General features: G+C 46.0%; 1 protein-coding gene across 4 annotated transcripts in view; it reads left to right on the plus strand.

Annotated features, from left to right (window-relative positions):
* The window catches only part of PTPRA (protein tyrosine phosphatase receptor type A), a 191860-nt gene that overhangs the window by 44905 nt on the left and 119120 nt on the right, over window positions 1-27835 (plus strand). Inside the window, exon 2 of one of the 4 annotated variants that reach the window (XM_090035056.1) lies at window positions 26870-26926. The exons of the other annotated variants lie outside the window; for them this stretch is intronic. The gene's annotated coding sequence lies outside the window, so the exon portion shown is untranslated. The remainder of the gene's footprint in view (window positions 1-26869; window positions 26927-27835) is intronic. 4 annotated transcript variants of the gene reach the window in all.

Raw genomic sequence — 27835 nt, forward strand, 5'->3', positions numbered from 1 at the left:
TTTCTGCAAGAGAAATAAAGCTGAGAAAAAAGATCTGAACTGAGTGTGGTGTCAGCCTGTCCTGAGCCTGGCAGAAAAGGGCTCATCGCATAGTGGGATGAAGAGCTAGGATCAATAAGTAGGATCTCTAACACTGGTTGAAGTCACTTGTTTGGGGTGATTTGTGTTGGGTGATCACTCCGCAATTTATAGAGTCTTGCCGTAAGTATCTCACAGGCACACTAGAAATCAGAACCCGGGATGCTTGACTTGCGCTGTTGTCTAATGCTAGAGCAGGTATCTCGGGGAATCTAGATTTTCTGCTTTCACGTTCATGCCATTCAAGCCTGCAGCTTTTATTGTGTCATGCACAGGCAACTTCAAATGCGCCACTGGCTCTGCATGTGCATATACTGCCTAGACGGGAATGAGCATAACCATGTATGTGGTGCCAAGGGCAGGCTAATTGCTACAGCTGAGTTTCCACACTGTTTTGCTTGTCCGCAGTACCATGCAGACTCAGCTCCTCTCCATCCAGTCTGGGCAGTCATGCATGGAGCCAAATGGCACTTTTAAGGGTGGTGCTGGGCACAGTGAGCTTGTGGCCTATATGTGGCTTTGTGTCTTGGTGGTAAGAATGGGAAAGAAAGTGAGAGCCCCTGGCATAGGATTGTTCCCATGTAAATAGTTTATAACAGGAGGAATCATTAGCTCTTGGGATTCCTTCCAGGCAGCCATATCCCCACCCAGACTGGTAGCCATTCAGCCTTCGTTCCCTTGAGCCACTGAAATGAGACTTTCTCTTTGTAAGCTGAGAGGGTGTCAGTAGATGAGAGCAGCACTCTAATGAGAGCAGTAAGAATAAGTTTTCCAGTTGGCAGAGGAAGACTTGAAATGAGACTGTGACACTGCTGCCCCTTGGTCAAGGGAGATCCAAACTGCAAGAGATGTCACGGGGGCAGAAGAAAAAGCCTGTCCCTTATGAAGGCAAGGCTTGAAAATAATCCTGTTTGTTTCATATTTCTATAGCATTGGGAGCAAACTGATGGTCTGATGGAGCTTTTTTGCTAAGATGAACATGTAATGTGGAGACTTTAGAAGGAGAAGGAAATTCTTGTGGAATTGTTTTGTTGCAGGCAAAATGCCTTCATTTTCGGAAGAATGGGGCATTTCCATTGCTAGCGCACCATGTGTTTCCAGAATTATGGAGTATGGAATTAGGCCATCTTAAATTCCCTACTAGAAATTGTCCAGGTTGTGTGTCTATTAGAGCAGAAAGTGAAACATCCCCGGATTAATCACCCAGGCATTTTCAGTTTCACTTTCTGACTTCCCTGTGTTAACACAGTGCCACAGTTGTTCAGGTTCCAGATACTTTGGGGGGAAGTTTTAAATCCAGACCAAGAGCTGCTTTTTTAGACTCTTTAAAATCATGGCAGTGTTCTGTTCATTAGACTTTGAAACTAACCTGAAATATCTTTTCACTAAGTCTAAATCTGGGGCCACAGGAGCTAACTGCAGTACAGGTACTTCACGTAAGCAGCTTGAAGCATGCCCTCCTGTCCCAGTTACAGACACTGCCCATGTGCCTTGATCGCAGCCTTTGTGTCCTACAGCCCCCTCATTGAACCAGGTCTGTACATCTGCTTCTGTGGTCTGTATTCTAGTATTGCAGCAGGTTACCAAGCTCTGATTATAGGGAATCAACCAAGTTCAGCTTTAATATAAGGACGGGTTGAAACGGTGTTAATTGCCCCAACTTCTGAATGTGAGGCATGTTAGCTCCAGGCTGCCCACTCTCTCCTGCCATAAGTGATCAGAGGTCTGTCATGAAAATGCGGCACAAACTATGACCAGGAATTGTTGTGCTCAGAAATTTGGGCAGTTGTTTTGCATCAAAGGGCTAAGACATGTGTTCACTTTGGTTTTGTGCTGCCATAAAAGTTTTGTCGTAGTGCAGAAGCGACGTCTGTTTGCAGCCTCAGACTAACATGGCTAACTAACTCTACTCGGGGCACTAAAATTGCTTTTCCACATGCAGATTTGGAGGAGAAGCCTGCTGAAGCTCAGTTGCTTTCCCTAACAGGTGGACGTGGGAATCAAACTCTTGCTTCTTCAAATGAAATTGTTTTGAAATTTCTCCGAATGTGCTGGAAAGCAAATAAAAAGTTTCTACATCCTTGCCATTCCCCCTCTCTCCCTCCCCCATTTTCCCGCATCTGAATGCATACAGCCCTTGAGGTTGCAGGACTTACGTAAAATGCCAAATGCAAAAATAATACAAATCTCACTTTTTTCTTTTTTTCTTTTTCTTGTCAAGTGAGTCTGCTCACAAAACAGATCTGATTTGCAGACTTGGAGAGCTGTAGTACCGACACACTTTCTGAACCTTGGTCTGCATTAGGAGCACAGCTGGGGAAGCACTTAGAAAGGCCATGTCTGGTGACAGTAGTTAAAACTTGGGAGAATTAATAGGATCTCTCCAGGATTCTTCCCGCACTGTTATTTGTGGATCTGTCAAATGGAGCCCTGTTATGCCATAAAATGTATTGGGGAGGAAGTTGGGTTTTTGGAGTCCTGACCTTACAGACAGATTGAGGTTAAAGAGTAGCTTCTTTTAGAACTGATTTAAAATTAAACTATGTTAAATACCACTTCTGATCACAGTTTACATTAAAGTGAACTGGAATCTCTCCAACCTTTTATAGGGGAGGAGTGAGGGTGGTCACAGAGAAAAGAAAATGCAGCCATTTTGCTGTCGATCAGACTTCTTTTATACAAAAGGTACTTTAGCTGGTAAATAAACCTTGCAGCACTGAAGACCATATGACTTTTATGTGACTGGCAAAACAGGATAAAATGCTGTGTTCCAGAACCGGGGAGCTGGAACTGGATGGGTAGTTTTGAAAGGTTTCTCTCGCTCTCTCCCCCCTCCCTTTTTTCTTTTCAGGGTGATACAGTATTCATTCTGTGTGTCCTGAGTTCAGGGCTCCCAGAACAGTACAAATAACCTCTGGAGATGAAGCTTGCTTCAATAGTGCCGAACTAAATGACTTCATGAATCTTTTCCATCTCTAATTTTTTGTGACTGAAACTTTAACTTTTTGCCTTCTCCATAAACCACAGATGCGTGTGTGTTCCATAATTGCATGTTTTTAAAATCCATTTATTTTTTAGATGTTAACTTTGTTCTTCCTTTTTTTGGCTTGGCACTTTGTTTTTAAGTGAAATTTTGTATGAAATTTATAAAAAGTGACAGGTTGAAGTAGCTTATCCTGATATAACAGGGTAGTGATAGTGGTAGTGAAAGCTTTGGGGCAGATGAGTCATAAAAACATTCTCTCTCTGGACCAAATCATGAACAACTTACTTCTGTTTTTGTTCAGTGACTCTGGAGTAGCCCCAGAAAATTGTCACAATCTGGCTTTGAGAAAGGAGGATAATTTTGTGGCGGAAGCGCTGGATTTGCACCTGGGAAATCTGGGTTTGTTTTTTCCAGCTCTGTTGCTGCTTTCTTCTGCAGGGTTCAATGCCCAGCCCAACAAGACTCTGATCTCAGGTGGAGTCTCTAAGTGCTGGCTCTATACTCGGCTTCTCTCACTGTCTTACCAGTAAGTTTCAGTATTTCCCTGCAGGATCACTCCTAAGAATGAGAAAGGAGTTTAGGGTCCACATCCCAGTAGGGCCTTTTGGCCCTTGTGCTGAGAACACCAAAAAGCAACTTTCAGTGAGCACCACATTAGGTTATAGGTTAGAGAGGGATGAGCCAACTTACTTGAGCTCAAAAATATCACATTTTCATGCTTTTCTGTGGGGAAAGATATGCACTTGCTCTTCGAGCTAGTCTTCAACAAATTTAATTTACCAACAGGTAGGATGGTGTGCAGGAGCATCCTGTAGTTTGTGAAGAGCTTTGGAGCAGCATCCTATGGAGCATCGCTGTTCTAGTAAGAAACTTCGGTGTACCCTGGTCTGGGGTGCAGCCGAAACTACATATGGTTCAAGAGCAGTCTTTCATGTTCTTTCATGGCATTGGTATTGGGAGGTTCTCCGTTTCTGGGTATGCAGGTGTGTTTTTCTGTTTATCCCAGCTTTGAGTTGCAGCTAACCCAAACCTGGAAAATTGTAACCTTTGATTATTATGCCGTTCGTGCTGTAGACGTCTTTTGGAGCTTGGGTCCTATTTTGAGCCCGAGCCCTTTGCAGTGATTCTTAACAAAGATGCTGTGACATCCTTTTAAGGGTCTTGCGGGGTGCTGCTCTACATTAGTACTATTAGGTGTGAAAACGCCTACATATGATTCACAAGATAAACCAAAGATTTCAAATAGGAATCAACAGTGTCAAAAGCCTTTTGTCCCCAGTCTTTGACTTCTTTGCAACAGAATTGTTCTATTATTTTTTTGGAGTCAAGAAATGAATGACAGCAGTGCCATTTTCTGAAGGTGCTGTGAGTCTGACAAGGGGGCAGCATCACATCTAAAAAGGTTGAGAACCACTGCCCTAGGAGTTGGATCTTAATATCACTCTTTCCCCGTATCCCTTGGCTTTTGTTTTTCAGTATGTTTTTCCTAGGATACCAACCACCCACAATAAGGGACTTCTATTAAACCTATTGTTGTTTTTTATGAGGTTACTTAATCAAATCCAGTCAGTTCCTTTTGCTGGAACTGTCACATGTCCAGAGTGAAAGGGTAGTTTACCTTTTATATCCAGTTACGCTCTAGAGTTTGTGGCTAAATATTTCCATCAAGTCCAGGAGGAATCTCTCTACCGACTGCTGCATTCTAGTATCAGATGTTTTACTGACATATTGAGCCTTTTTCTGTAGTACTCGGGCAGTGCCGAGCACTGCATTACGCAATGTGACTAGCATACGTTATGCGGCGGAGGCCTCATTCTCTCGGAGGAAGAAAGAAGTGTTTGCAGCCCAGCGTCTTAAAGGACGCACACAGCAGCATTTCCATATACATAGTAAGGTATTTAATGCTCTTCGGTTCCTGGAGAGCTCATTTCAGCCCTTGAGGAAAGTTTTGTCTCTGCCCGAAGAAGTTTGTCCTTGTAGAAGTCTGTTGCGTCAGAAAAGCATAGCTATGAAGGTGGTAGTTGATGTGTTAGTTATTTGAGGGCAGAATTTGGCTGATCAATTTAATGTATGTCTGAATTTGACTTGTCTCTCTACTCGTGTATTTTATACCCAGTGCAGGTTGGGACTGAACCTAAAAGTGGGAAAGAGAAATTAATTTATTAAAGATTATAGCTGACGTTCCCAATATTTGAATCAGCAGATTCAAGTCATTCGGGATAGAAATAACTTCCTGTAATTACTTTTTTTGTCCAAAGGAAGACAGGAAGCTAATATCCACCCCCTTGACAATTGGGGAGAATGGAATTACCTCACTGTTTAAATAATCTTTTAATACTGCTAAACTTTGAGAGAGAAAAACATTCCCTAATTCCTGGCAAGAGTTACAGGCTTTTACTTATGCTCTGTGTTTGTGAAATTTTACCTTAGACTGCTTTCAAAGAAGATTAAGTATTGCATGGATTAAAAAATGCAAAGGCCATCTGGAATTCATGATGAAACCATCAGCCTTAATAAACCAAACCGGCTTGTTTTAAGTGATTTTCCTTAGATATGAAGGGTAACAAACGTGTTAAAGTAGCATCACTGGGCAGATTAATTGATTTGATGGTGCTGGATCCTGGATTCTGAACTTTCCTCTCCCTTCTACATTTCTAAACCTACCTAGTCCCACTTTCCTAGCATCCGTAGGTTTCACAGACCTTAGGGCTGGAATGGACCTTGCGAGATCATGGGGTCCAGCCCCCTGCCCAAGGGTACGATCACCCCAGCAAGATGAGCATCCTGTTTGGAGACTCCCAGCAGAGACGGAGCGGGGGCAGTTCTGCAGAGGTGTCACGTGTGAAGAGTCCCATCTCCCCCGCCAGGCGGTCCTCTCCCACCTTTCTCCCCCTCCTCCTGTCCTAGCTTTTGCCTTCCGCAGGATGCAGGAGCAGCAGCCGGGCAGGTCGCGTCACGGAGTGCAAGGGATCCTGGGACCTGTTCTTCTCTAAACCAGTGATGGAGTTTTCGGGTGCTGGGCGGACTTTCATCCCATTTTTCTGCTGCTGAAGCCTATGTCAAGGGAGGGGAATGATGATTTTTGGCAGCGAAAAATGGGATCAATTCTCCCTCCAGCAGCGGGAAACTCCACTGCTACGCTACAAAACTACGATTTCTAGAATGCCTTGGGCTCCCCAACCTGCATTGCTGCTTCCTGCAGCCAAGAAATGCTTGCATGGTGGCCCCCTCCCTGTCTTTCTGGTATCCATCCCCTCGAGCAGTGTCTAGGGCTTGTGTCCTGCTCAGTTGCCCCATGTTAGGCTACTGCCGTTTTGGGTCAGTAATGCTGTCATTTCTTCTCACTCAGACTAGGCTACGTGGTGGCCTAGCTGTGTCAGTCAGGGGTGTGACATGGGACCAGTGCAGCTGGACTAGCAAAGGCCTGGGAACAGACAGCTCTCCTGGCAAACCACAGTATTGCAGGTGTAAGCTGTGCTCAGGCGTAGAGTGCTTTGCAGCTATGGTCTATTATAATATTGCTTCGCCAGGAATGCCTTGGATTATAAATCTGATTAAATATCAGCAGGGAGGGAGTACGTTAAATTATATTAACCACAAATTATTTTGGTCTAGGTTATTCTGTCTGTGGGTTTACAGTCATTGTAGGCCAGGATGAATGAGTAGCCATCTCCAACTCTTAGATATCCGAGAGACATTAAGATTATATACCAGACAAAGCTCTCGGTTACTGCAGTGTGCTTCTCTGTCTCACCTCTCAAGTCTGTTTTTCCTGTGCTGTCCACTGGGCTGAATTGCATTTACTTCCATGGGGGAGGGCTGGCTTCAAGGGGGTGGAGACACTGTTGTGCGAGCTGCTGTACAAACACAAATTAACCAAGAATCCTTATTGAAATAAGGTGCCATCACTTACCTTTTCCTCAAAAAAATGCACTACCTGTTCATTTGCAGGACCAGTTTCATGACTGTTGTCTTTGGATTTTCATAGATTTCATAGACATCAGGGCTGGAAGGGACCTCGGGAGATCATCGAGTCCAGCCCCCTGCCCAAAGGGCAGGAAGTCAGCTGGGGTCATAGGATCCCAGCAAGATAAGCATCCAATTTACTCTTGAAGGTGTTCAGTGTAGGTGCTTGAACCACCTCCTATGTGGATGCACTTGGCTTTATCTGCTGGAGAAAAGTGGCAGGTCACTTTGGAGCAGATGCAAAATGGTCTGTAGACCTCTAAAGACCTTTGTTTTGGAAAATGCCGTGAGATCAGTGGATGAAAAGTGCTGCACGTGTTTTATTATTAGCTCACCTTATGCTTATAATGCTTTAATTTCACTCCCTCTCTCTGGCATTGCTTACTTTTAATTCTGATTGCATCTCTGATTGCTTTAATTTGTGGGGAGTGGCACGACATGGATATGATGGTGTTTTTTGTCTGTGTTGGCATTTCCAGAAGCCAATATGGAAGACGGTCTTAAAAAATGCACATTTTTTGCCTTTATGAAATACAGTAGGTTGAGGAGGAAACCAATAAATTAAGATCTGTAAAACAGAGATTTATGCAGTGGTAGTGAAGAGTGGCATAACCTCCCTTTGGAAATATTGCCAAGGATCTGAAAGATAATGGAACTGGGAACATTAAACATCTTGGGCTTAGAAAAATACTGTTTGCCAGACTAACTCATTGCTTCCTTTTGACAGGGATACTAAATCCATGTGGGAAGAAAAATCAGTAGGTCCAACACACTGGCTTCAGGAAAAGCATTTGACAGCATGTCACCAAATATTGCACTCAGCGTGAATTCAAAGTGCAGCGGAGATAAATGTTCTGCCTGAAGGACCACGCACAACAGGACAATGAGATACTGAAGCCTGTCGAGCGTGGGGAGGGGTTGGAGGTTTCTTTAGGCTTAATGTTAAATCCAGGGTTATTTAACATGTTTAATGGATACAAACCTGCAAATGATTTGATGCTGATAGTGCGTCTGAGTAGTTATTGAACCCTAAGCTGTGCATACAATAGAAATGCTCATGAACAGAGCAACCCCCAGCTTTTAGACTGCTCCTGCAGACAGAAAAGGTAGGGAGAGAAGCTGGTTTTATTAACTTGATAGGAGCTCATGGCGCTAGCGTGGTGAATGTAGTACCTACCGAGCATGCAAAGGGGGGGCTGAGTGCTGTAGGCACCCTGTTGTTGTGGACTGGGGGCTGTACCCGCACGAAGGAAAATGTGTGCTTCCAGCCGTGCCTTTCACTTGCTGCTGGCTTTTTTGGCCACTTCATCTCTCTGTGCCATTTCATTGCTCTGGGTGTGGATGTATGTAATATTTGAACTGTTCCCAAAAGTCATTGACTGGGAACTAGTTCACAGCCGTCATGGGTCAGAGGTTTCCTTGCATCCAGTGCCCTTGCAGTCCAGTTAGAGTGGTTGTCTTAAAGGGGCTGAAGTGCTGTGGATCTGACCTGAGGGGCTGGGAGAGAGCACCCAGCCCAGCATGCACTGCAGTGGACAAGGGAGGAGGGAGTGCTTGCACCCATGCTTTGGGGATCCCAGGAAATGGATGACCTGTGGCTGGGAGTATTTTCAGTTTCTGCTTTCCCTTGACTCCTAAACATGAGTTTAGTCAAGCTTGGTAGCGTGCACATGATTGAACTCTGCAGTGTGCCTGCCTGACTTTGGGAGGTGGGGAGCGCTTGGACCTACAGCTTTCAGTTGCCAGGGTTTGGGGTGGGGGGGCACGGTGAAGTAGGGACCGAGGACAGCTGCTTGTTAGAAAAATAGCTTTTACTGAACAAGCAGTGCAAGGGAGCTCATTGATAAAACATGCCAAAAAAAGTGGAAAAAATCTGGGGCCATGTACCAGAGCAACTGATTAGAGCAGTGGGGGATGTCTGGAGGACTGACCAGACCTATGCCACAGAAGGCTTGATGTCCACATGTGTCGATGACCTGGTTCACAGTGAACCGGTTCAGCCAGCGCTTGATTTTCCAGCTACACTTTTGAACCATTCCAGGAAGCTTTGAATGTGTTTAATTGCATTATGCTTCTGTCCGTTTCAGGTGTAAACTGCATTTAAACTGGTGTTACCTGCATCCCCGCTCTCTGTATCACAGTTTTCCCTCATCTGCAGAGTGGGGAAAAATCAGTTTTTCTTTCCTTTGCAAAATGACTTGAATATTTACAGATGAAAAGCTAAATATTATGAGACTGGAAAGAACAAGAGTGTGCCACTTGAGAAATATATAGGTCTGAGGAGAAATACTTGAAACACGGTGTCTGGTGGGAAGTAGGAGAGTGCTGGGAGAGATGGTTGCTAGCTTGATATGGCAGGGAACAGGGCCTCCAAGTCTTGACTCTGGGCATTAGCCGATATTTAAGGTTTTGCTGGTTGTTTCCATCAGGAGAAGAAATAAATGAAGGGAGTTGGGTATACTGAGGAAGGAGCACTGGGGAGGGGGTGGCTTTGAGTCCCCAGGACAGGTAAGACTGTGCATTCCCCTTTCCCTTCCTCTTGCTTCCTAGTTCTTCGCGCTCCTTGCAAGAAGGTTTTGTCCAGGGCGCCTAGCTTCATAGTTACGTCTCTAGGGAGAAGAGAAAGGGATCAAGGGCAGTCTTGGGGATTCCTGCTTGGAGCTGAAGAAGGAAAGGGAGGACAAGACTTCAATGACATGGCTAGTTGTGTTGAAGATGGCTGATGGGTTGTTGGGGGGACAAAGCTGCAGTGCCAACAAGGATGAGAAGCATTAAACCAGGGAGCATCAGGCACTTTTAGACCAGTCTCAGTGAAATGAAGGGGCCAAAAGCCAAACTGGGAAAGCAGTACAACCAGAGGTGGGTGAGAGGGGCACTCACCCCAGGCACCAAATTGGGAGGGGTGCTGGAATTGCCCTCACCCCCGCAGAGTCTGTGCCTGGCAGCATGCCTGTGCTGGGAACTCCAAAGCAGTTCCTGGATGCTGCTGCTTGAAGAGCAACAGAGCCAGGGAGGAAGCCCCTCAGCAGGGGCTGTTTTGAAGTTTGTGGTGAGCAAGCCTGCTGTACCCCAGCTCCTGGACTGGCACTCCCCTTGCTCTGGCTCTTGGACCCCGTGCCCCCTGCTCCATGTGCCCCCCTGCTCTCCGAACCTGCAAAGTCAAGCCCAGGAAGGGCCGTGCAACCTGTGTGCTCCTTCTGTTCTCATCAGCCTAAAGCAGCTCGCGCTCTGCTGCGATTCCCGGTCCGGCACCCCCAGTGCTCCTCCCGGCAGCCAAAGTGCATGGGACAGTTCCACCCACTCCCTATTCTGATTTGAACTAATTTAACCACTTCTCCCTGATCCCTCTTTTTGACAAGGACCTGCCTGCCTGCTGGACTCCAGGGCAGACCTCTGCCACTCCTACCTCTGTTGTTTTCTGAACCACAGGAACAAAACGCATTTGGGTCTTGTGCTTCATGGTTCTCTGTGGTTCAACAGCATGCTGCTGGGGCACTAGGGAAGAGATGCTTTTTCTCATTACCCTACAAGTGGTACAGGGTTGGTCTGTGCCCTCTGCTTCTTAGTCAGGACACATGGATCCCTACGCTCAGTGTGAAGATTGAAGCGGATGTGGAAGCCCAATGGAAACTCTCCAGGCCCTGATTGTGGCAGATTGTCTCAAATTTTCATCTCCATATTGGCTGTGCCCCTCTGATCTGAATGCATTTGCTCTGGTGGCTGATATTTTAAGGACATTGGCGCTAGGTTCTCTGCTGGTGCAGATCTGAGCAGTTTATTTAAAATAAGTGGAGCGCCAAAGGCTGATACCAGCTGATGAACTGACTTTGCGTTTCAGTTGTTATACCCAGCACTGAAGTCTCATCATCTGTGACCTTCCTTCGCTCTACTTGAACAGGAGTCTGTGGACATGGGAGGGATGGAAGTAAGTTTTTACTGAAACTGAAGATTTCTTAGGGCAGGGCTGTTGTCTGGCTTCACACTGAGCAGCACAGAGCTTATGGCTGGCGTTCAACAAATCATTTCTGATTTATAGCTTTACACAATGTGGCGCTCCAGCTTGGCTTTGGGCTTGTCTATAAAATCCAAGAAAAACTTAATTTCTATCTCTTTTCCAAGGAGAGAGATCCTTCAGAGAACAATCTCACCCCACACCCTTCCTCAAGAAATCCCATTAAGAAAGAAGGCTCTGATGAAGTGTAATCTCTAGCTCCACCAGAGCAGGGGGGAAGGTCCAGAGTGGAAACCTTTTTCCCCTTGACGGATGACCTGAATCTGGCTTTGTCTTTGGAAGAGAACAGCAGAACGCAGTGCTGGCTTGGTGGCTGGCAGCAGTGTACGTACATCAGTTGTATGAATGAGCATAGGTGGAATATGGTGTTACTGCAGCTGTACTGTTTTCACCCCCTGAGCTGGTGCCTTAGAGCTCACCTGGGTATCTCCACAATGCACTGCCTAATGCCATATGGCCAGTGGCTGTGTCTTATGGACCTGACCCAAAGCACCGGGAAGTCCAAGGACAGCTCTTTGTGGATCTGAGGGGGCCAATGCAGCAGAGAGGTCGATCTTTGGAGACCATGGCAGTTTCTTTTGAGTTCAGTAGGAGCAAAATTGGGTCTGGGGTGAGCATTTTACCTTAACGGAGTCTGCAGAAAGCAGTGTAGAATAGTTAGGTGAAGCGCTATTGGACAAAACAATAGCCAAATATATGGCTTTCCAGGTGGCATCTTCAGGCAAAACGTATTATGTTTGATTTGAACAAGTCAAAATGCTGTCAATGGGAGGGAATTTAAACCACTCTCATCCTTATTTAAATCAGGAAACAGGGACCTCAATAAAAATGAGTTGTTTTGATCATCTTTTGTTTATATTGTATGATCCTAAAAGCTTTTCATTCTAATTGGTTTAAAATACATTAAAACCACTTTATTTACCACTGAATTAAGGCCTTCTGTTACTATTCTTTGCCAATCTTGAGGCCGTATTAAAGCTGTATAACTGCTTATATGAGTATTCTTACTATACACTTATTTTGATTGTTAGTTTCTACACTTTTATTGCTGGTAAAATGGTGAATGATGCATCTTTTTGTTAGATTGATTTTTACTTTTATGTTCCTATTTAGATGGAAAGTGGAATTCACTTAAAATAATTTTATTGAACAAAAATGGTTAAAATTCTATCTTTGTGAAGAAAAGTTTGCCAGCCAGGCTTTTAAACAAGGTTTATTAAACAAATGCCAATATTGTTAGTGAATTGACCTAATTTATTTCTGGTCACCACATTCTTCTATTTTCTGAAATTAGTAGAATTCATCCTCTCTTTTCTTGCTTTTCTTCAGAAAGTGGAGAAGGAAAATAACCATTCCTCCTTTTCACCTCCCCTTAGTTTTCTCAATTTAAGCTAAATTCGTAAGATATTTTCTCTGCACCTGCAGGAAAGACAACTACTGTCAGGAACTGGTTTCGTGCATGGTCAGGCTCCTGTTCCAGGTGAATGGCCAGTGGCTTCTACCAGTTCAGTGGTTTGACTTTTTGTAAAAATTCACAAGAAACCTGTGCCGCCTGAATGCTTCACCTCCAGCTCTGAAACATTTGATATATATACACACCATTATATATCTATATCTATCTATCTGTCTATATAAATGTATATAAATATACACACCCCATTGGCGTGTTTGATGGATGAGATGCTGTATGTCACAGCAGCATCTTTCTCTTGAGTGGTTAGGCATTTACACTGGCAGGAAAATGAGGCAAAGTTAGTGTTTGGTTCACTCGCTGCTTCACTGTCTGCAGTTTAACTTTTTTGTTGGGCATCTCTGCACTGTTTTTTTGAAATTCTCTCCAGATTTCAGGAGCGTCAGCCATCAGGCAGCTGTCATCTGGCAGAAGTCCAAAGGTTTCAGTATGTTAAAAGCAGGCTTTTGGGGAAGAAGGGGTGATATCTTTTATTGGGCCAACTGCAGATAGGAGCGCTGTTAGATAAGCTTTCAAGTACAAGTACCCTTCTTCAGGTCTGGGTATATCTTTTACACTTTATTTTTGTCTGATATTGAATACATCATATCTTTATATTGATGGTATTTAATAGTATAAGCTCTGTCAAGGCCTGGTCTAATTTCCAATTTAATTTTAAATGTATTTATTTAAAAATAAATATATTTAATTTACATAGACCTTTTTAAATAATTATTTTTGTTTGCTCTGGCCATCACCATGGATATGCTTTATTTAACACATGAAGTGAGGTATGAAGGAACTCAACAGTCTTTTCCTTTCTGTCTTAGATTAGGTGCTGTTGCCCCTTGGCTCACGTTTATCTGCAACTCTTCTTTCTGTGAAGCTCTCTTTTTCTGTTTTACCTACTTACAGCAAACTCTGGTGCTTGGAAATCCAGGTGGTCATTACTCAGTGAACATACGGACTGATTGTTAGCTACTCTGCCGAGGGCGAGATTCCAGCGTTTGTGCGTGTGCAGCTGAGATTGATCTTGCCGTCAGGATCTCCTAGGAATGCTCGTTCATGTAGGTTCTTTCAATGCACATTACTCCGAGTTATCTTGCATTGAGCCTCCTAACAGGACTTTGTCCAACAGCAGTTTTTGAGAGAAAATGTCCTTTAAGCACACACTAGATAGAAGTGATGGGGTCTGAGATGAAGATAGAGCATTGCCCCCTTGTGAGTCAAACCCATGGAGTAACTTCTGTCTCTTGTCTTGCCTTTTACATTAGCGTCGGAGCTGGCACCCTGGATTGGGCGCCCTGAGTATGCGGACTGTTTAATTCTTAGTATGTGAGCAACATCTAGGCAGAAGCAGATGTAGATTTGGGCACACTGGTCCTTGCTGGTGAGGCTGAAGCCTGGAAAACAAATGGAAAGGATGAGAGGACAGTGTAGACCCTGTCAGGACTGCAAATTTACCATGCCCAGCAGTAGTGCCCCCAAACAGGCTGTGCAACTCCACATGTACTAACCATCCCAAACAGAATCAGCATAGCTTCCCATCCACATGGCTCTAAAGGCAGATGAGTCAGCACTGCTTGGTAACAGTATTAATTAGCCATCCTCGTGCATGCTGCTACTTGACTTGCCACTAGAAAGTAGCAGTAGCCAATAGGCTATGGTGTAAAAAACGGGAACCGCCATTGTGACCGTCTGTGTTTTGAAGTGATGGGGGGTGGGAGCTTTAGCTGGAGTTCGGTCTAGGTCTTGGTGTAGAACAGATTGGGAATTGATGTGGACTTGAGGTGTTTCCCAGCTCTGATCTGCATCACTGGAGCTTGGATGGGTGTCAGGCACCTACCTCGCTTATCACCTACTTGACTCATGTGAACAGGCTTCTGTGCACATACGGGGATGCCCCAGACAAGAGGGAGCCTGACTCTTTGTGAGTGCCTAGGAATAGTGGCGCTGTGCTGCAATGAGGTGTGGGAGATGTTGTCCTAGGTACTGGTGCCTGCTTCCAGGACTGGTTTTGCATCTTATATTGGACAGCGATTTGGTTTAAAAAAAGGAAAAAAAAAAAAGAAAGGAAGACCCGTCAGCTGGGATGAGGACCCAGGATTCTCCCCTTAGCTGAAGGCCCAGACCATTAGGCTGCGATCAGGTCCTTCTCCTGTACTCTTCTTCTGGCCCCATTAATCTCATACTCTTGGCTGTGCACTGCCCCAATTTCAACAGGAGGTGTGGAAGGGGTTTCCATCCACACTGTCCTGTAGCCTTGTGTACAGGGCTCTCTCCTTGCGTGTGGGAGTTTTGGATTTAATTCTGCTTGGGCTGAGCAGACCCGAGAACCAAGCCTTCTCTGTCTTGACCAAGCTGGTATGCAAAGGCTGGGTACTGTGTATGTTTGAGAGTGCAACTGTGGGTGCTGGGCTTTGGAGCTTCAGTGGTGCTCTTGGTGTGCATTAAGTGTCTTCTGTCTGCATCCCATCAGGCATCTAAGCCTTGAAGAAGAATCGGAGAGGCCTCCTTGCGCAGCACCTGGCTGTTCTGGATTGCCCCATGGAGGCGCTGAGCTCTGTCGCTTGGCTGCTGAGCCATCTTGGGTGTCTAACCTTGCCAGTTCAGGTCGCTCCCCTCCTCCACCTGTAACAGGTGCCTCATTTTTGGGCATTGCAGCCCCTCAGTGGAGGCACCTACAAGAATGATTTCTGTTGTGTGTCTGTAAGGCTTGCATGATTGTGAGGGGAGTGTTCAAGAGGACTTGCCACTGCCCTAAAGAGCACAGACTTTAAAATAAGAGAGATGATATAGAACAAGCATGCTGCACGGGGAAGAGAGGACAACGAGATAACCACTGAAATGATCCTGCTACAGGGAATAAGCAGGAGTCTCAGCACAAGCTTGATAACTGCTATCAGGCAAACCTTCACTTCTGTTCCTCCTCTCCAATGGACTGCGATACCGCCTGCCAACACCTGGCTGCCTCAAACAGCTGCCCCGGCTCAGTGCTTTGTGCAGCGTTGATATTCCCAACATGTTCAGGTCACCGTCCTCTTTATTGCTGCTGAAATTTTAAGCGCTTCCCCAGTGATATCATTTTCAAATTTACATCCCACCATCCTGCATTCTGCATTACTAATGAGCTCTTGCTCATTAACATCAACTGGAATCCATACACTGTCCATAAACCCATTCTCCAGATCATCTCACAGGCTCATTGTGAGGCTGGATGGATAGAAACAGCAGTTCAGCTGGGAGCAAAAATATATCTTTGGCCTGTGCCTGGTAGCTGCGGATGAACGTTGCAGTTTCAGGAATACATTAGACAAACACTTCTACAGCAGGCCTTGGGGCTGATCCTGAGGTCCCTTCCAGACCTACTTTTCTATGATTCACTCAGATATGAGATGTGTTGCAGTGGAAGTGAGTGGAGTCTCAGGTGTTAAAAGACCCTCATTATGTGCAGAGTTATAGACTTGTTTACACGTACAATCACCAGGAAGTGAAAGGGACATCATCTGGGTTGCTCATCTAGTTAGGTACATGGGCAGTAATTCCAGGCATTTTCCAGTGCCAGAATACTGATTTCACTTGCATTAAATTCATCATAGATAATTTGCCTGGTCTTTGAATAGACCATATTATTGAGGAGACTCAATTGTTTCATGGGTTTTTCTTTTTTTCTTTTTCAAATATTTGCTTATGGGAACAAAGTACAGCTTGCGCTTTGATCCCATTAGCCAAGGTTTGATGATCTAAGTAGACAAGACAGGCAAACATTGGGAGAGAAAACAGAGGTGAGATGTCTTAGGTCACATAGCAGGTCAGTGGCAGAGCTAAAGAAGGCAGGGTAGATTTGCACCTTATAAACTAGCTAAATCAGCGATGTATAAGCCGTCATACACAATGAAGTAAACATCATCATTTTCTCTTCCAGGTAGATGTTAGTTGATTTTGAAGTGGCAGAGAGTGCAGGGTACTCGGAGATGCAGTTCTGCAGCTCAGGATGTTCCAGTGTCACAAGTAGGTTTCAGCGCCTCCTGCAAGGCTGTTTCTTCTGACACCTCTTGTAGCCGATGATTCTAGCAAACCTGATGCGTTAACACAAACAGTTCTTTAAAGACCCAGATAGTCTCTATAGCGGGGGTGTGCAAAACACGGCCCGCAGGCAATTCTGTCCAGCCTGTGGGGCCCCTCCCTAAGCTGTCTGTAAGCCCTGGTCCTCGCTGCCCCTCTACAAGCCAATGCAGGGGGTGTAGCTTTGGTTGTTAAGCAACCAGCCCCCCAACCCCTGCTTGTCCTGACCCACCCCTAGCCCTGAGCCAGGGGCACTAGAGACAAAATGCCTCTGCCTGGCACGGCATGTGCCTGGTCACCCCGAGGCTGTTCCCAGCCTCCCTTTCTGTGAGACTGGGAATTCAGGTACAGCCCCACTGGGCCGAGGCCAGGGACTCCCACTGGGGGAACGGGGGTGGAAGTGTGGAAAGCCATACACTATGGGGCCAGCTGGGGCTGGCCCCACACCCTGCCACCATGTGCAGCCAGGGACTGGGGTGAGAGTATGGGAGCTGCACGCTGAGGGGCTGGGTAGAGCTGGCTATCACGTGCAGCTGGGGACTTGGGTGAGAGTGCTGTTGGGCCGGGTGGAGCTGGCCCCGCACACTGCCGCCACCCATGTTTAGGACTGGGGTGGGAGCGTGAGGAGCTGTGCACTATGGGACTGGGTGCGGCTGGCCCCCTTGGTGCCACCACATGCAGCTTCAGGGACTTGTACACTCCAGGGACTCCTAGGACACCCCCCACGACACCCCCAAACACATGCACACTCTCCCACAGCCCCTGCACACACTCCCTCCTGCCACCATATCCACACAGATCCCACCCCAAACACATTCACACCCTCCCTACCCACATTCCCCACCCCATCACACCCTCAAACACATGCACACTCTCCCACAGCCCCTACACACACTCCCACCCCACCATACCCACACACCCCACCCCCAAACACATGCATACCCTCCCACTGCCCCTACACAGTCCCATCCCCACCATACCCACACACCCCACATCCCACCACACCCCCAAACACATGCACACCCTCCCACAGCCCCTACACACTCACCCTCCATCGTACCCACACCCCACCACCAAACACATGCACACCCTCCCACAGCCCCACCACACCCCCAAACACATGCACACCCTCCCACCCGCTCCATACCCATACACCCCACCCCCCACCACACCCCCAAACACATGCACACCCTCCCACAGCCCCTACACACACTCCCACCCTCCACCATACCCACACCCCCCACCACACCCCCAAACACATGCACATTCTCCCACAGTCCCTACACACTCCCACCCCCACCCCCACCATACCCCCCGCACCCTCCCATATAGCCCCACCTCAACCACATACCCTGCACCCACACCCCTCCATGACCCCCAGTATACAAGAGTAAGGCTGTATTTTGAGGTATGATGCAATCACCTCTAGGTATACTATGCAAGCACACATCAATATGGGCAAAAATACTTTTTAAAATAAAATAAAAATAAGTTATAGTAGATGTTTGATTTTTTTTTTAAAAATGAATTATTAGCTTTTGTTCTGGTTTCAAGATGGCAGTCCTTCTCCCCTCCTCCTCCCCCCAGAGCATTTCCTGGGCCAGGGGAGGGACTTCTGGTGTGGTAAAGGTCAGGGATTAGGGAGCAGGACTTCTGGTCCCAAGATGGCCAGAGGGCAGGGCACCTGTCAAGGGGTGGGGCTACCTATGTGGCCCTCAGCAGCTCACCAAAACTCGTTAAGCAGTCCTCCAGCCAAGTAATTGCCCACCCCTGCTCTTTGGTATCATGTGTCTACCCAGAAAAACAATTACACTAGTTAAGAGCCTCACATAAATCATGTTGGGTCATTAGACTGATCTTGAAAGGCTCTCTTCATTGGAGACAAAGAACAGTTACTGTTTTAAATTAAATGTATCCTCTTACAAAGTTGCTCTGATCTTACTAACCAGGCTTCAGGCAGCTGACAAGTAATCATGTAATCTGCAAAAAATTCTTCTCCATTGTGCTACAGCTTCATAACAGATGCACCAACAAGTGCAAAAAATCATTTAGTTCAGTTCCAGGGCTGCTGTATGAGAGATTCTCCTCCCTGGCTTTGGTTTGTGTCCCTGGTTGCTTTGCAGGCTGGAGTCTTCTGTTCCCATATTTGCCACTGATTCCTGGTGTGAGTCCCTTAATATGTGTATCCCTGCCCTTTGAGATACAGGGCTGAACAGCACCAGCGGTTCTCAGAAGAGATCAAAATGGGTAAGTGACTCACCCCGAGCTCCCAATATAGGACTGGGGCAAAGGGGCTAATGTGTATTCCTTATAAGAGTAGGGCAGCGGTGCTTTGCTTCTTTCGGCTCAAGGCACGCATCCACAAGTTTTCACAATTTTTTGCAGCACCTCATGAAAAAAACTAATATAAATGTATTATGACTATTATACTCTAAACATAACTACATTAATGATTGATTAGTTATTAATTGGTTAGATCCATATACTCATCCCACTGCCACTGCTGCAGCCTGGTGGATCTGTGCTGGCCCCTCCTACAGAACCAGATTGGGAAGCAGCTATGGCAGGAGTGTGTGCTCTTGCCGTAGTCCTTCCTATTCTGATCCCAGAAACGAAGACGCACAGAGCAGATAAACTGTTCCATGTGTCTGTTTTCAGCAGGCCTGTAAAAGCCGAGAAATGGCTACAGCAGAAAGGCACGCTGCCTACGTGATATTATGCAGGCAGGTGCACCGTTTCTGCTGCACTTCTTACAAGTTTTCTGAATACACAGGCTTGCAGGGCAGTTCTAGTGCTCAGTGGCACCATCTGTCTCTAGGTTGCCACCCCTGTGTCCCCTGTGCTCCTTGGTTTTCAGAAGACATGGAGCCCAGGGTAGGGCATAAGAACCAAAGGTTGCAAGCTGGTGGAACGAAGTGGGAGATTCTCCATCATTTTGAGGTCTTCACATAAGAACTGCTTATCTAGAAACAAAGTGCGTGGCTCAGGGCTTGGTTACCTGCTTGAAATTTGATGGCCTGCATTAAGCAGGAACCAGCCTAGATGACCTAATAGTTCCTTCTGTCTCTAAATCAATGAAATCAGCATTATTTTTTCTTACTAAACTCAGTATAAGAGAACTGTAACATGAGTATCTCTGGGATGTCGGATGAATAGACTGTGTAGTGATGGGGGCAGGGAAATGGAGCGTTAGCCCAGGCCATTGGAATAAGTGCCTGATCTTCTAAAAAGTGCAAGGGAATCTGCTAGGCACAGGCAGATAGTGAAGCACTGGGCCTTTGGTGGTTTCTGCTTCAAGACTGCTATACTGCAGCTGTATAGCAAGGCTATGCAAGGAACATTGGTAGAAGGGAGAGATGCTAATTGTAACAGTGCTGACAATTGGTCCACATGGGTAATGAAACAACTCTCCTTGGATTTCCAGACAGCTGTTCATGTGCTTTAATGTCATCAATAGAAAATGGTTATGAAATGTTGGTAGTAGATTGAATCAAATAAGTGCTGATGGTCAGGAAGGGAATGGGGACCTTTGGCATGGGCTGCATGGAAAGCTCACCAGGGGCTGGGACTTGAGCTGGTACAAACTCCTGTTTGGGCACTTCTGTCTTCATTTGAGAGGTTTATTTTGGTTTAGCTTATGTCTCTTAGGAAGAGGTCTTGGAGGAATAGGGGTCTCTTAGGTTTAGACTCAGCTGAAATAAGTGACTCGTAGGGCCCTGTTACACATTTAGATGAAAACTTGTTAGAAATCAGTTATAGAGTTGTTCCACATTTTCAGGTACTAACTTAATAGCTGGTTCACTCTTTTTACAACTGGAGAGTCATTTTTATCATGTGATAGTTACTTTGTACCTGTGGCTGGTTTAAATTTATTGTGCAGTTAACCAGGTAATTGCGTAATATAAATAATATGTAGCAGGGGCACATATATATATATATATATATATATATATATATATATATATATATACACACATACACATATTTTAAAGTCTTCAAGGAAGCTTGTGCCACTTTCACTAGCCAGTGCAGGCTTATATGCAGATAGATCCTCTGAGGATCTGCTTGTTACTCCCTGCTGGCTCTGGTCTTTTCTCTGTCCTGGTGCCTGTGTCCTCCTCTGTGCCACCAAGAACTTTCTTGTATTCCACCTTCTTCAGTAGCAAGGGGAAATGATGATAATGGATAAAAGCAAAACCTCATTGCTGCATGGTAGACTGTGAATCCCTGGACAGGTCTTGTCTTCCTCTGCTGATGGAAATTAACCCTCACTTAAATAGACAGCCCCTGACACATGCAGACATTGTGCCCCTTAGAAGTGTGACCCTGCACCTTTGTACCCTGGTGGCAGCTTTGTTGTTTGCTTCAGTTGGAATAGGACCAGGTCCTAAATCTGTTGTCTGCTGCTGAGGCTCTCGGCAGGAGTTCCAGGGCCTGGTTAGCATCCAGTGTGGTGGAAAATTGTGTAATGTGGGTATCTGTCTTCTGGACAGAGACTTTACAACATAAGATCATTTCTCCTAGGCCAACTAATAGGAGCTATGGTCATCAAAATCATCATAATAGCAGCTGCCAAGTGGTAACAGGTTTTGATCGGTGCAGACAATCTGGAGATCTGAGTTGCTCATCTAGAGGTGAAAGGCACAATATCCAGGGTACAACATTTTATTTGTGTCTTAATGCTTACGATCCATGTAAACCAGCTGTGCAGAGGAAAGAAGACCATCCTATTGCTGTCTGAAGCTATAACCAATTTAGAAAGCTCTGGCTCGGGCTTTTTTCCTTGATTCCGCTTCCTGAAAGCCTGCTTGACTTTCCTGCCCCAGTTTTGCAGTCTCTGTACAAAGGAGACTGGACAGGAAATCAGAGGCTTCTGAGAAAGCTGAAACCTTAAATTGATTTTTATCATGCAGTTTATATTGCATGAAAGTGCCTGAGGAATGCCTTATTGTGTCAGATCTTCAGAGATAAGATCTCTGCTAATTGAGACTGGCTTGTTAGGGCTGCTGCCTTGTAATAAGTCAAGAAATAAATGCATTCCACAGTTCTTTGCAACCTCTTGACCATTAATAATCATGCAAGTTTCATTTTGAACCCACCAGTCTTCAAATTCTTGTCGAGCTGTTGCCGGTTTCTGAATAGCAATCATCTGAATTTAGGGACCGAGGAAATGACAAGAACCTTGTGCATGGTACACTGCAAGACTAGGCTCATTATGTATGAAAGAGCTTGTCTATATACACAGGTCTTTCAGAATAACGTGGGCACTTTCATCTGGATTAATTGTATTCACACACGGAGAAGAGTACTTTTTCAATGCAGTTGTGGATCTAGGGATAAGAAGTACTAAGAAGCAGTATTACTCCACTGTTTATTTTTCACAGACAGAAAGGGAAACCTTGAAGCTATGTTAAGTGCTGTCTGCTCAGAAAGACAGAAAGCCCTGGTATCTAAAAGTTCTGGAAATACCTGATTGCTGTTTTTTCGGGTCTTCATGGTTAGTGTTTTATTTCCTTTGAAGTTCTCTAAGGGTTAGATGCAACACTCATTGCAGTCAACGGGAGACTTTCCGCTAACTTTTTAAATAGGCATCTAGTCCTCTTCTTGTCATTTGTTCTCTGAACCCAGTCCAGCTTTGCACTTCCATCTGAAGATCTCAGGCTGCTTTATCTGTGGTTAATGAGTTAAGCCTCACAACACCCCTGTGAGATAAGTGTCTTTAATCTTCGTGGATTAGGATTAGCTTTATATCCCAAGTGAGCCACAGAGGTAGTGTGACTTGTCCAGTCTCTAATGCAGCCTTGAGCAGAATCAGAGATTCTCCCTATCAGTCCCAAGCTCCAGAGCACGCTGCCTGCCTTAATTACAGTGCCAGAGACAGGCATGATGTCTTGCTGGCACGCTGAAAGGAAACTGTTCAGAGAGAGCAAATATCTTCAGTGAAATGGTGTTGTGGCAGTGTTGCTGTGACGGTCCGGAGCCTCTCGCATAAATTTTATTTGACCAACTGTATACCATAAATGGGAGGGATGTTAGAGAAGCTTTTCAGGACTAGCCCTTTTTCAGGACTAGAAAAGAAGGTACGGTCTGAGCTAAATCCCTGGTAAAGTGATGATTTTAACTCCATTATGTAAATGAAAATAGTCACTTAAAAAGGGAAGGGGGCAGTAAACCCCAGAGCTACAAGGAGAGAGCATCTGAAATAGATAACCTACCTGTATAAAAGCATATGGCCAATTCGGCAGGAGAAGGGAAGTTGGAGGGGGTGGATAAATAGGCTCTATCAAACCCAGCTGTGCAGAAAGGCTTTACTTAGCCAGCTCCTTTGAATTGTAAATACACATGTGAATGTTCAGCACGGTGGTTAGACCAGGAGGCTGCAAGGCATGGGAATAAAGGGTGAGATGCTTTCACTGGATCAAAGATTAGGCTTTGCCTATTCCAAGGGACTCTGTGCTGGGATAGCCATAGTGGTGCACCTAAAACATCAGTGCAAATATCCTTAGCTTAGTCAGGGCCTAAATGCTTTGAAGTACCTCCCCCAAAGTGAGTTTCTTTAATGGAATGACTGGAAGCGTTGCTGGGTTTGGGTGGCTTTGTGTTTCTTGGGTAGAAGCATGCATTTGTGAGCTCAAATTTGTCTCCAGAAACTGTGACCAAATTGTTGGTGCATTGTTTCCAGTTATTCCTCCTTAGCCTCTATTGTGTGAACCGACCCCTGCCATTTTTTCTCTTGTCAAACCCTCCTGTAGGGAAGATTTGAGCATGGATTCCGCTTTCACTAAGGAAGGAGCCTTCCCATTTTGCAGTGTGAATCTGGGCAACATTATCTGAATGCTGATAGTCTTCCTTGGCCCTCCTACAGCTCCCCTCCAAAGGACAGGTAGCTTCTCCTGCAGTTGAACAAGGAGGAATCTGAGAGCCTCTCAGTCGAAAGAACCACGGGAAATGCCTCCAGACACATCTGGATGAACGCAGAAGCATAGAGGACATGGGCATGAAGGTAGCGCTGTGCTGGGAGAATGCTGCCACCTGAGTGAGGCTGATTGAGTGCCATTCACTTGGACTGGCCATGTCGTGAAGCTGCCAGTTTGTCTTGTTAGCTTCAGCTTTCTTAACAGGCTTTTCCCCTGTCCCTGTCTGCTCCTTTAGCTTTGGCTTGTTTCTTGCCAACATGAGATGAGAAACATCAGTGGGCTAAATTACAAACAGACCTTCATTGTCCTTGGCACTGTCATGTCCTGCTTTGCCACACTGTGTTAAGCTGTGTACAGTAAATGCAGGCGGGTTGTTTAGTTTTAGATTTTGGCAGAAAGCAGAGTGAATTGTGACCGGAAGGAGCTGGTGAGGGTAGCTGGATCCAGATGAGAATGAGGGAACGCCTTACCATGCTGCTCCGTGTTCAGTCCAACAATTGTGTTCTTCAGCTTTGAATGGCATGAGACTGGCCATCGCCAGCTGGTTCACATGTCCTTCCATTCAGCAATTTATTACCAGCAGTAGCCAATACTGATTAGTGCTCTTTGCCCCCAGCATGGAAATCAGGCGGTAACGTTCCTATTTTCTGAGCCTCTCAAATGGTGGCTTACTGACCAGAACCTGAATCTGTTGGGTGTCAGAGCATAGTTTGTTGGTACTGGGTATGTAGAACTGGGGCCTGGGCTTGATCCTGTTTCAGCTGAAGCTAGTGGGAACTGCTGTGATGGAAACGGGACTCGGGTGTGTATCTGATGTAAGGGCCAGAACACACTGTGGTTGTGCAGCTTGCACTTGTACCCTTGCTGTGTCCTCATTGCTCTGCTGAAGGCTTTCTGTACATTCCTAGAGAAACCAGCTAGCTACTTGTTGGGTTGTTGTCCCCCTTCCCTTTTCTGTCCTGACTGGCATCTGAGTAATTCATTCAGTCAAAACCTGGTTCAGCTTCGCTGGTTTGTTGGTATCTGGAATGGAGTCAGATGTAAGTCTGTCAGATCACACAACAGCCGTGGGGAGGAAATGCAACCCCTGAAGTGCCCCCAGTCTGCTGCTGTAACTTAATGCGGTTGTCTGGTGCCATTGGGAGGGGTGGAGCGGGGTGGTGGGAGCCAAATAGAGCTGTGTCTAAGGTCCTGCTGAGCATCAAGATTACCTCTGGAGAAGAGAGGTAGCCCATGCTGCTGAGCTGTAAAAGAATTTGTGGGGCATGGATACTGCTGGGAGGAAGGAATCGATTTGGGTCATTTTGCTGGGGTGTGCAACCGGAAGAGTTAGGGAACGACCAGCCTCTTTAGTGGAAAGGATTTTTGTGGATTTTTTTTTTTAATTGCTGATGGCAATACCTTTCACCCTTCTCCCATAGAGGGTGTTTTGTGTTTTTTTTTCTTATTCTGTTTCCCCCTTGGCCCTTTTACTCTGCCGGCCTCATGGCCTTCCTTTGAATCCATCCCTTACCTCATCTATTATGTAGGTACCTCCAGATTTAACTGTGCTGATCCCCCATCATTTCAGCCTGCAGAGCTGTCCAAGTAGACATTTGTGCGGAACACCGCTCTCTGAGGAATCTGAGTGCCACTCTCACCCCTGTTTCTTTCCACGTTTGGCTCGGTCTGTCCATGTGCTGTATTTTGTCGGAACCAAGATCATCACAGGTGACTAACTCCTGTAAGTTCCTACAAACGTTCATTCCTTGAGGATCCTTAGAGCTGGGACTGTCTGTATTTCACATTTGTCTGGTGTGCGGACAAATGGGCCTTGATTGAGGTCTGTAGGTGTTGTTGTAGTAAATGTCATTTAAGAAGATTTTCTTCAGTGTGTGATGCCCCTTTAAATTTCTATTTCCAGCTATTATACAAGGAGACAAGAGGAAATAATAGAAAGTGGGAACAGACAGACTTTCATACCTTCCACTGGATTGCCCAGTGTGTCATAGCTTGCCTTAGTCCAGAGACTTGATTACAAATTGTCTCAGGCAGATAATGTCTTATTTATAACTTATATAGCATGAAGTTCATTTAGTCTGGAAAAAAAAACAGGTTTTAGCTTTAATTCTGGAGTCTGCTCCACATGTTGTCCACCCTTAAACAATAAAGATGATTTAGCTTTTAAATTAGTTTAGGAAATTCTTTGTGGACACGGGGAGTGCCAGAGAACATACTTCAGGGACATTCCTACTTGGATCTATGAAGATAAATTGTATGAGCTTTTAACGGGCTTTCCATCTCATGCTTGTTAGCTTCTAGAGCCGGAATCCTTGTCAGTACATTGGTGATTCCACTTGACAAATAGTCGTAATATTATGTGACCTGGCTGTGGTAAGAGTCGCTGAATAGTTTCCTTTAATTCCCAAAATATGATTGGTGCTGTCTAAGTAAATATCTGGCCTGTACCCAACAGAGTTTACAGTTGATGGCCTCTGACATTATGAACACTGAGTGTTGGCAGGTTCACAGTAGTAGCTAGAGGGCTTGATTGGGTCTTGTGACTCTGCTGTGCTAAGTGCTGTAGAGGCTTCAGCCTTACTTTATTACAAGGTCCAACAGGAGGATACAGTTGGCCAGGAGAAGGGAAGTAGGGGAGGAGGTCTAGGTAATAGTAAAGTGATTTTGCTGTGAGTGACTGATTTTCTGCAAGCGTTACAGCCAAGGGGAAGCTAGCCACAATCTGCTTGTCGGTGTCACTTCTCCATGGGCATTTCCCCTCCTGTCTCTTTGTCTAAGCCAGAGATGCTCAACTTCTGGCCTAGGAGCCAAATGTAGCCCACAGAGTCATGACATATGACCCGTGGGGATCCCCATGGGTGAGGAAATTTGGTGTCAGGGGAGCAGTGGCAAGTAATATTGCCACCCCTCTGTAGTTTCCTGTGGTGTTCGCTTGAGCATTGCCTTTTCGGGTTGATTGGGCACAGCTGCCTCCTTGTGGGTTGGCAGCTTCCCGTCTAACGTGAGTCTGTAAGGTCCCTAGGGGTTCTCGTCTGCCACGTTTTGATGTTCAGGATTATTGCTGGGAGGAAGTTCTCGAATCCTGCCTCTCCTCATTCCCTCTTTGATTTTAGCTTAGGTCTTTGTCGTGGGGCTCTGCCTCCCCTACACCCCGCTTTACACCCACCAGAGATGATGTTATGTCTTGGCTGAGGCAAACTCAAAATCAGCAGCTGCGGCTGGGCCTTAGCCCCTGTTTAATCTCAGCTGTGGCTCAGATGGTGTACTGTCCTTATTCAGGCCTCGCATTGGTGTGGCTTGTTATTGCCCGTACCCCAGGGTGCCTGCCTTCAGGGCTCTTTCCCCAGGAGTTGCTTACAACTTTTAGTATCCTTCCTCTTTTCCTGTCTCCGCAGGCTCACGGCTGTCCCAGTCTCTATTGATTTCGTTCAGGATCCACAGCTTTGTGAGAGGTACGTATCCTGGCTCCTCTTAGCCAGCCTTAGCTGGGCACCCCAACTCTCTGGGTTACCACCACTTGCCCCTGTAGTGGCATTCATTCACTTCCCACCGCTCCAGGCTGTCAGGAGGCCTCACTTCTGGTCCTCTCCCGATGTTGGCCAGTGGGGATTTTATCCCTCTCTCGGAGGGCCAGCTGGTAAATTGACATCAGCACACATCCATAAAGTGTGCCCACACTGGCGTAGGGGAGCGCATTTGGGCTCAGTGGCGTTTTGCTGCTGCTGCTTTTCCCTCCACTTCTGTGCTGATGCCACTTGTCTTCTGGTGGTGGCATCTCCACTGCCATGCCTTTGATATTCAGCAGCATTCTGCGTCCACCACTTTTCCCCCTGCTCCAGTGCCAGAGATAAGTTTCAGCTTGTGGTGGCTTCCCAGTCACACCCTCCCACACTGCCAGATTCCCAAGCCCTGCATGGTGTGTAAGAGCCAGGCCGTGCCTCCTTCCCCCATGCAACCGGATTGGGGCCAGGCACGCTGATCATAGTCTATAAAGAAAAAGCCTAGGGCAGGTAGAGAAGGATATATGAGCTAGTGGCTTGGCCTAGGTGGTTCTGCCCATCTTGCAGGATTTCTAAGAAGGACTTTGGGGGAAATAGGGTTATTTTTATATTATTACAGTGTCAGAGAAAGAAAAACGAGGGTGATTAATATCTGACAAAGCAAACTCTGCAGAACAGTAATTCTAGAAGGGCTCTTTGCTCTCTGCCCTTTCTTCTCTAATATTTATGGAGTTTGCTTGGGGGAATATATAATTGCTCATTTGCAATCCTTACCTGTGAGAAGCGTGGCAGATTGCCAGCGTAAAGGTGTCATGTTCAGATATAACAACTTGCTTACAGTTGTGTCCCTGAGGATTGTGG

The sequence above is a fragment of the Crocodylus siamensis genome, chromosome 2, assembly GCF_052110815.1.
Source record: "Crocodylus siamensis isolate JL-2025a chromosome 2, ASM5211081v1, whole genome shotgun sequence".
Taxonomy (NCBI): domain Eukaryota; kingdom Metazoa; phylum Chordata; order Crocodylia; family Crocodylidae; genus Crocodylus; species Crocodylus siamensis.